Here is an 8,642-nt window from a genome sequence, read left to right as displayed (position 1 = left end):
GACGGACGGACAGACAGACATGGCTTAATCGACTTCTCTATTCATTCTGAGCATTTATGTATACATTTGTCTATATCTATCTCGATTCGTTTTGGCTGTTACAAACAACCATTATGTGAACAAAATTAATATACCCTTGTGCACAAGTGCGCTCTGGTATAAAAATTACAAATATGCATTAACGTTGGACAAAAATTAGAGCTGTAGCAAACCGTATGTATTCGTTACTGAATAACGAATACAACCCCTGACTCGAAGTACCGAATCGTTACTCACATAATAATCTCGTTACTCGCATGTTCCGTATATGCACCTTCATCGTGAGTCAATACAACACAACATATTGTGCGGTAACGAAACTGTTTTTCGTATCGATACTAAAATGTGTTGCGTGTGTATATGTACGTACATGCATGCATGATTCGTGTGATGTACAAGTGATTGATTTTATCAAATTGTTCGAATCGATACAAAACTATGTTGCGTGTATACATATGTATATATGTACAAGTATGTATATGCATGAACGAACATTTCCTTACGCTGCANATGTACGTATATGCATGCATGATTCGTGTGATGTACAAGTGATTGATTTTATCAAATTGTTCGAATCGATACAAAACTATGTTGCGTGTATACATATGTATATATGTACAAGTATGTATATGCATGAACGAACATTTCCTTACGCTGCAAGATTTGTTGCGATGATTCTTGTGAGGTACAAGTGCTTGTATCAAAAGTAACGAGTAAAGTAACGATACGAAAGATACGGGTGTTGATTGGATTAGTAAAGAATACATACGGGTATCCGAAATTTCGTTACTTTTACAGCTCTAACAAAAATTACATAAGGAACATACATGTATGACGTGCATATGAATACAAAAGTGGCAAATGAATTATACTATTTTACGACTTACACAAAGTTATATTATAACATATTTAATTAAACTTAATTTTACTTCGATACCATCTATTGTGGTAGTCTTGTCAATACTGGTAATTGCTAAAATTCGTCATAAACATAAAATGTATGCAGCAGCAATGTCATCGGTGTCTTCTTTCTTGTTTATTGTTTTTTCTCTTTTTTGCGTTGGGTCAGTTCTTATTGTTTTATATGTGTTTCTGTCTTCTAGTATGCTCTTCATCTTCTCCGTGTACTTTAAGCCTCACTTTAAGCCACCAACGATTTCATGACGCAAACATAGACAAAATAAGAAAAATACTAAAAAGCAACAATTACCCCGACTACCTAATACGCGAACTCATACAAGAGAAAGTAATAGAAATAACCAGCCCTCAAAATAGAGCAACATCTACAAAACAACAGACACGAAAAAACAATACCACAGCATAAAATACATCCCCAAACTATCCGAAAACCTCGATCGCGACTTGGCTAGAAAACAAAATATCACTCTCGCCTACAAGTCCAATAACACTTTATCCACGATTTACACAAAAAAAAAGCCCTATAGACGCCAAACAACAGAACAACGTAGTTTACGAAATAACACGTAAAGGCAAAGAAAACGAAGCCTGTAACAAAATATATATAGGAACAACAAAACGCGCTCTTGGCGTTCGACTAGCAGAACACCAGGCAGACATAAAAAAACACAAAACCAATACAGCACTATCACAACACATAACTACCGGTGGGCACACAGCTGACTTTGCAAACACAATAATAATAGACAAGGAAAAAAGGGGAAAGACAAGGTATACACTGGATAGCCTAAGAATAATGCAAAAAAGAGAAAAAACAATAAACAAGAAAGAAGATACCGATGACATTGCTGCTGCATACATTTTATGTTTATGACGAATTTTAGCAATTACCAGTATTGACAAGACTACCACAATAGATGGTACCGAAGTAAAATTAAGTTTAATTAAATATGTTATACTAGAAATTTGTGTAAGTCATAAAATAGTATAATTCATTTGCCATTATATTCATATGCACGTCATACATGTATGTTCCGTATGTAATTTTTGTCAAACGTTAATGCATATTTGTAATTTTTGTACTTATTGTTGATACAGTGAAAATAAACAACCAGCCCCTGAAGATGCTAATGAGTTTAGCGAAACGTTGGGCAACAATAGTGGAATAACTTTGTTTTATTTGCACTAAAGGATGCAAGATCGGACAAGCCTATTAAAATATTAAAATTGAAAAAGTAATATTCTGGCTGACGTTTGTAATTTCGGCGCCATGTTATTTTCTTTGAAAAGCAAACAAAGAATATGAAGACGAAGCATAAAGAAAAAAAACGCAAGCAATTGTTTGTGCTAACCAATTTATTATTTTTGTACGTGTTTTTGCAATCAATCATTAATTACATTTGCACAAAAAGTTTATTGAAAATCGCTTAAAAACCACCGAAATAACACAAAATACACATAAAGAAAGAAGCAAAGCAGAAATAGCAAACTTTAAAATTAAGAACGTCACACACTTTTTTCTCAACTGCTATTACAAATGGCTGCTTCTCAACCGGTCAGATCTGTTCTAATTGGTTCATTTAGAGAAATGACTATTACCACTGAATTTGGCGTACCCGAATTGACTTTACCAGGTAGGTCGTCCGGTTGTTCAGTTTTTCGAATAGCACAGTTGTATTATTTATTTTCAGTCATGCAGTGAATAAACTTCGTTATCCATCATTAATGGCATTTATGCTTTTTCTTATTAAGCAATGATGAACAAACGGAAATTCAATTATTTATTTTTTTCGCGTTCAATAAGTTTGCTTAAATTTGGACTACCCTGCACACGTTAACCCTTGAGATACTCTGTGACATGCACTTGTATGAAATTCACAATGAAAACACGTTTAAGACGTGCACTCACAAAGATGATTGTCTGTGACGGAAATACTCAAGGAACGCCGAAGGGTGCAACACTTATATATGCGCCTAGATTCACTTTATCCTATTACTGCTCTTAAGTTGCTCACTTGATTGCGCCTGTGCCTAAAGGACGCGCCCGATATGTGAATTAATATTTATGTTTAGTCTTAAATTGATTTTGGTAGAGTGCGGTTACAAAAAATAAAGGGGATGTAACCCTCCGTAGATTATTTTCTTTACATTTAAGATTAGCTAATGCAATGAAATACTGAAAAGAAAGAAATAAATAATCATAGGCGATGCGTACTTTATATACATAAAATGTGTACAATTACATTGTGATGCACGCGAATTAGAAGATACGACTACATAGGAAAGCATTTAAGATGGTGAAAATCGATTAACTTCTCAAAAAAATAAATAAATTCAATCGGTCGTTGGATCCCTCTAACGATTTACGAGGACAATTATTACAGTTTCCTCATAACCCAAAGAAATTTGGTGCAATGAAGTGTTTTAAAATTGTGTACGAATAAGAACATATGTATATGCATATGTATATATACATATGTATATGTATGTATGTACTGACTTAGTGCAAATGTTATTTGAACTATGCAATTTTTTTTGTGTACATAAAATACAGTAATTCGTTGACGGTAAAATAGAATACGAAACGGATTCACACGTAATACGTATGTATATATGTATGTATGTGATGCTTATAAACATATGTGCACAGATATGTAGATATTTATGAGTCCTTCTCATACATAGTACATACATACGAAAGTAAGTTCCAGTGTTGCCACAAAAAATTTACCAAATTCCTCACGCGCAAATGGAAAATTCTCAAAATCCGAACCAATTACTCAAAATTTTCTTATTACAGATATGAGTATTGTGTACTGCATACTATTTACAGGTACTCAGTATAAAAATTAATTACATTCTCCAATTCTATTGGTACATTTCTTCTTGCGGTTCAAACAAGGTATCACCGTTATTTTTTATGCCCTGGTTTGTATATAATATTGCTGCAACTATATCAGTGCTCAATCTGGTCCTCCATCCAGTCCTACACATTTTTAAACTACTAAATATATGTTCTACTGAAGCATTAGAAAAGGGCTATATTAGTAATGCAGATATAATTTTTTTTTTAATGGGAAACTTATATTAACCTGAATAATTTTTTAATTCAAAAACTTTTTTCCTATAATTTTCCGGATCTAATGGAGAATCAATATGAATATCCTTATGATCGAACAATACGTGTTCTCTCCATTCGTTACCGAGATTTTCCAAGTTGAAATTAAGTTGAAAACATAACGATGAATGAAAAAAATTATCGATAACATTTTGAATATTTAGCAGCAAATGCAGATGTGCTTAAGAGCGAAAAACACCACACAAGCGGCTTGACAAACCAAGCGAAATATCCCTTTGCTTAAAGCTATTAATGTTGTTTAGGGGGTGTTTGAAAGTTTGACAAGATCAAATTTTTTTTTATTTCCTGGCCGCCATGTTGACGTTTGATCAAACCCTTTACGTTGTGTATGATAAAATCGCCTCATTTGGAACGGATTTTTTAACGAATGAGGACGCAAGAGAGAAAAATCTAAGAAAAACAAACCCTTTTACATTGTGAACAGGAATAAAACTAAAATTATTTGCTTCAACGAGTCATGTTTGCATGGCTTATGGCGAAATGGAAAAAGTAGGTTTGAAGAATGTTTGACAAGCCGCTTGAGTGGGGTACTTCGCTCTTTATAAAACTTCGGAAAGCTTTTTGTTCAAAATTTGCAGAGTGATTTAACAACTCTGTTGTGTAAAACATGGTTGAAATTTTTATCTGCAAATATATCGAGAGAAAATTCCTCAAAATAAAAATCCTCAAAAAATACTCAAGCGCACCCGAAATTCCTCACGTTTTGAGGAATTACTCACAAAGTGGCAACACTGNCATCCAGTCCTACACATTTTTAAACTACTAAATATATGTTCTACTGAAGCATTAGAAAAGGGCTATATTAGTAATGCAGATATAATTTTTTTTTTAATGGGAAACTTATATTAACCTGAATAATTTTTTAATTCAAAAACTTTTTTCCTATAATTTTCCGGATCTAATGGAGAATCAATATGAATATCCTTATGATCGAACAATACGTGTTCTCTCCATTCGTTACCGAGATTTTCCAAGTTGAAATTAAGTTGAAAACATAACGATGAATGAAAAAAATTATCGATAACATTTTGAATATTTAGCAGCAAATGCAGATGTGCTTAAGAGCGAAAAACACCACACAAGCGGCTTGACAAACCAAGCGAAATATCCCTTTGCTTAAAGCTATTAATGTTGTTTAGGGGGTGTTTGAAAGTTTGACAAGATCAAATTTTTTTTTATTTCCTGGCCGCCATGTTGACGTTTGATCAAACCCTTTACGTTGTGTATGATAAAATCGCCTCATTTGGAACGGATTTTTTAACGAATGAGGACGCAAGAGAGAAAAATCTAAGAAAAACAAACCCTTTTACATTGTGAACAGGAATAAAACTAAAATTATTTGCTTCAACGAGTCATGTTTGCATGGCTTATGGCGAAATGGAAAAAGTAGGTTTGAAGAATGTTTGACAAGCCGCTTGAGTGGGGTACTTCGCTCTTTATAAAACTTCGGAAAGCTTTTTGTTCAAAATTTGCAGAGTGATTTAACAACTCTGTTGTGTAAAACATGGTTGAAATTTTTATCTGCAAATATATCGAGAGAAAATTCCTCAAAATAAAAATCCTCAAAAAATACTCAAGCGCACCCGAAATTCCTCACGTTTTGAGGAATTACTCACAAAGTGGCAACACTGGTAAGTTCAGACTTTGTGATGGTTGAAATACATATACACATGTAGCTACTTAATGACCCCAATTTGAAGCCCGAGCTTACCAAAAATGAAAAAAAAAATACTATTTCACTCATAAGTTCGTAAAAAAATATTTCTTAGCGTCAATAAGTACACACCTACTTACATCCATTTAGTATTTGTTAATGAAATGAGAAGATTATATTTACATACATATACATACTTATAAATACATATGTATGTACATGCACATACTTATGTATATACATATGTACATATATCAGTTATTTAAACCTAAACGGAGAAGTTAAAAAGTTACGACAATAAATTTAATTTACTACGACAGGTCGGGATGTACATAGAAGTGTATGAAAGGTCTTCCAATTATGAGTGGACTTAAAAAATAAAGTCTAGACATACTTATACATATTCATATACATACAAACATATTTTATATTGTTACTTACATACAGATGTGTGTATACAAACATCGACGTGTGTATGGGCAAAGCACGTGACATAAAGCGCGCATTCACAATATAGAGTTTTTGATAAATAAAAACATTCAAAAACAAAACCATTAACCCAAGGCGAATCTATACAAGGTGGTTTTATCGGATTCGCTGATTTCACGGCGAATTTGTACCTTTTGTAAAAATTATGTGTTTGTTGTAATTTTGCTTTGTTCTGACCAGCGTTGCCGAATTGACGATTACGTCGTCGTCGTTTTGACGTTTTTTTAGCTCAATGACGTTTTGACAATTTTTCCCCCTGTAATGACGATTTTTTATTTTAGTTTTCCCACCTAATTACATATGTATGTAAAAAAAACGTAATCCAAAATACACCCATGCATTTATCTAGTTTTGTTATACAACCGTGCTTTTAGTTATATTGAATTTGTTCTATAATTGTAAGCAAATCGTTAATTTGCACTGTTGACACTGATTTGAAAGAGACAGAAAAATAGCAGAGGGAATTTTTTCAGTCAAGATTATCTATCAGTTAATAAATGCTAATGTTACACTTTCAAAATCTTCAAAAACTTCAAGTCAGTGTAGTTGAACAATTTAAAAGCAGTTGTGTTTTAAAGTGTAGTTTAAAATTATCGTTAACAATTACAAATCCACTTTTATTAACCCATATGCAATGTGGGTTTCCTTTGGTTTTGAAATGTGTGGTCATATTTATTGTGTGTAATTTATGTAATTTTGTTTATATTTTTTATTTTGTTAAAAAATATAATAAACAAAAATTTGACATTTTTTGGCCGAAATTACGATTTTTTCAGGGTAAAATGACGATTTTTCAGCGAAAGCTTACGGCAACGCTGGTACTGATTGTCAATGTGCGTATCATTTGTCGCACTGGAATACCAAAAGTGTGGGATTTTACAAGACCTGTTATACCTGTTTTGTATTAATTGCGTTGAGTCTGTACGATCCACAAGCAGTTAAATTTCCCTCTATGAATTTTGAGTTAGCTCACTTTAGAGCTAGGTGTGCGATATGTACATACAAATGTAGATGGGCGTAGCCAGGTAGGGGCAGGGGGCCGAGCCCCCCTAATTTCCAAATTTTTGCCCAGATATTCAAAAATAGTACCAGGAAATGCTAGCTCGATTATTAATAGCCCTGTTTGGTGAACAGCCAAGACGTTTACGTCTTAAATAAATACAGCAGAAGGCAGAAAACATAGCGCACATAAATTTATATAATAAAAATAGCATAGCTACCAGAGCTGTGTAATGATTGAATCAATTGAGTGTGCATTCTCATTTTTTTCGTTTCAAAAATGTGATTGTTTGATTTAAAAAATTTAACAACCACTCTTGAGATTGGTTACAAATTGTAAACACAAAATATGTAGTGTGTTATGGAATGGTTGACACCCATTCACATAGAGAATGTGAATGCAAAAAAAAAACTCAATCATGTATGATTGGACGTTTATGGGAATGCAATCTGTCATTATCATTCAGTACTAATACTATTTGTTGTATCAGGGTTGAAATTTTTGTACTCAAAATGTGAAACCAGAAGATTGCCATCTCCCTTAAAATAAGTAAACAAATAAATATTTGGTGCTAAAATATTTTTCTAAGTGTTTGGCCGAACTTCTGCTCAAACTTGAGGCATGAGTTCTGATTTTATAAGAAGAGTTTTCAAGGCAGAAATATACTCGAAGGTTTGCCATTGCGTGCCGAAGGACGACTGCTATTTTGGGTTATGATCTGACCAGGTATTTAACCATGGTCCTATGGAGTGGAAGTACGCACATGTAATCACTCTGCTACGGCTGCCGCCGTAAGTACATGCTATACATACCGTCGTTTAAAGTACAAAACCGCGTATCAAGAAAATGCAAAATCGCGTAATTGCATAAATTATTTTCTAGAGAGTAAAGTCACCCATATTTCAAAATAGTTATCTTTTTTATAAAGCAGACGTATTCTGGCTAGTATATTTCAGGACGAATGGATAAGAATTGAGCCAAGAGTTTTTGTGAGCAAATCCAATTTTTGGCAGCCAATGTCAGTCTCACGGTTTTGCAGAATGACGATACGCGGTTTTGTACATTAAACGACGATATATATGTACACATATTAGATTATTTATTCTCAAAATGCATGAAAACTATAGTATGCTTGCAAACAATTAATAACATTTTGTGATAAACAGTTTTACAAATGTATTTGCACTTCAAATTTGTATTTTAATAAAGTATTAATTAAATAAATTATTATTGTAAATTATTATTTTAATAAATAGATATAAAGATATTTATACTTGGCAACTCTTGGACTTTTCTTCATTTGTAATAAATGACAGATGTAAACAAAATAAAAAAATAATTGTATCTTTACAAATTTAAAGCAAACGGGCGTTCTTTACAAAAAAATGTAGTTAGGGATCGAA

At 32.9% G+C, this 8,642-nt stretch overlaps 1 long non-coding RNA gene across 2 annotated transcripts in view; it reads right to left on the bottom strand.

Moving 5' to 3' along the window:
• LOC108372272 (uncharacterized) overlaps positions 1–1,926 on the bottom strand; it is a 15,606-nt gene extending 13,680 nt beyond the window's left edge. For both annotated transcript variants that reach the window (XR_001848835.1, XR_001848834.1), the window contains exons 1-2: positions 1,917–1,926; positions 1,673–1,676 (exon numbers count right to left, since the gene is read on the bottom strand). This is a non-coding gene — a long non-coding RNA (uncharacterized LOC108372272). The remainder of the gene's footprint in view (positions 1–1,672; positions 1,677–1,916) is intronic.
• Between the last annotated feature and the right edge of the window lie 6,716 nt (positions 1,927–8,642).

Source organism: Rhagoletis zephyria, unplaced genomic scaffold, assembly GCF_001687245.7.
Source record: "Rhagoletis zephyria isolate East Lansing unplaced genomic scaffold, Rhagoletis_zephyria_1.1 Rzeph_scaffold_05592, whole genome shotgun sequence".
NCBI lineage: Eukaryota > Metazoa > Arthropoda > Insecta > Diptera > Tephritidae > Rhagoletis > Rhagoletis zephyria.
This window is presented reverse-complemented; position numbering and strand designations above follow the sequence as displayed.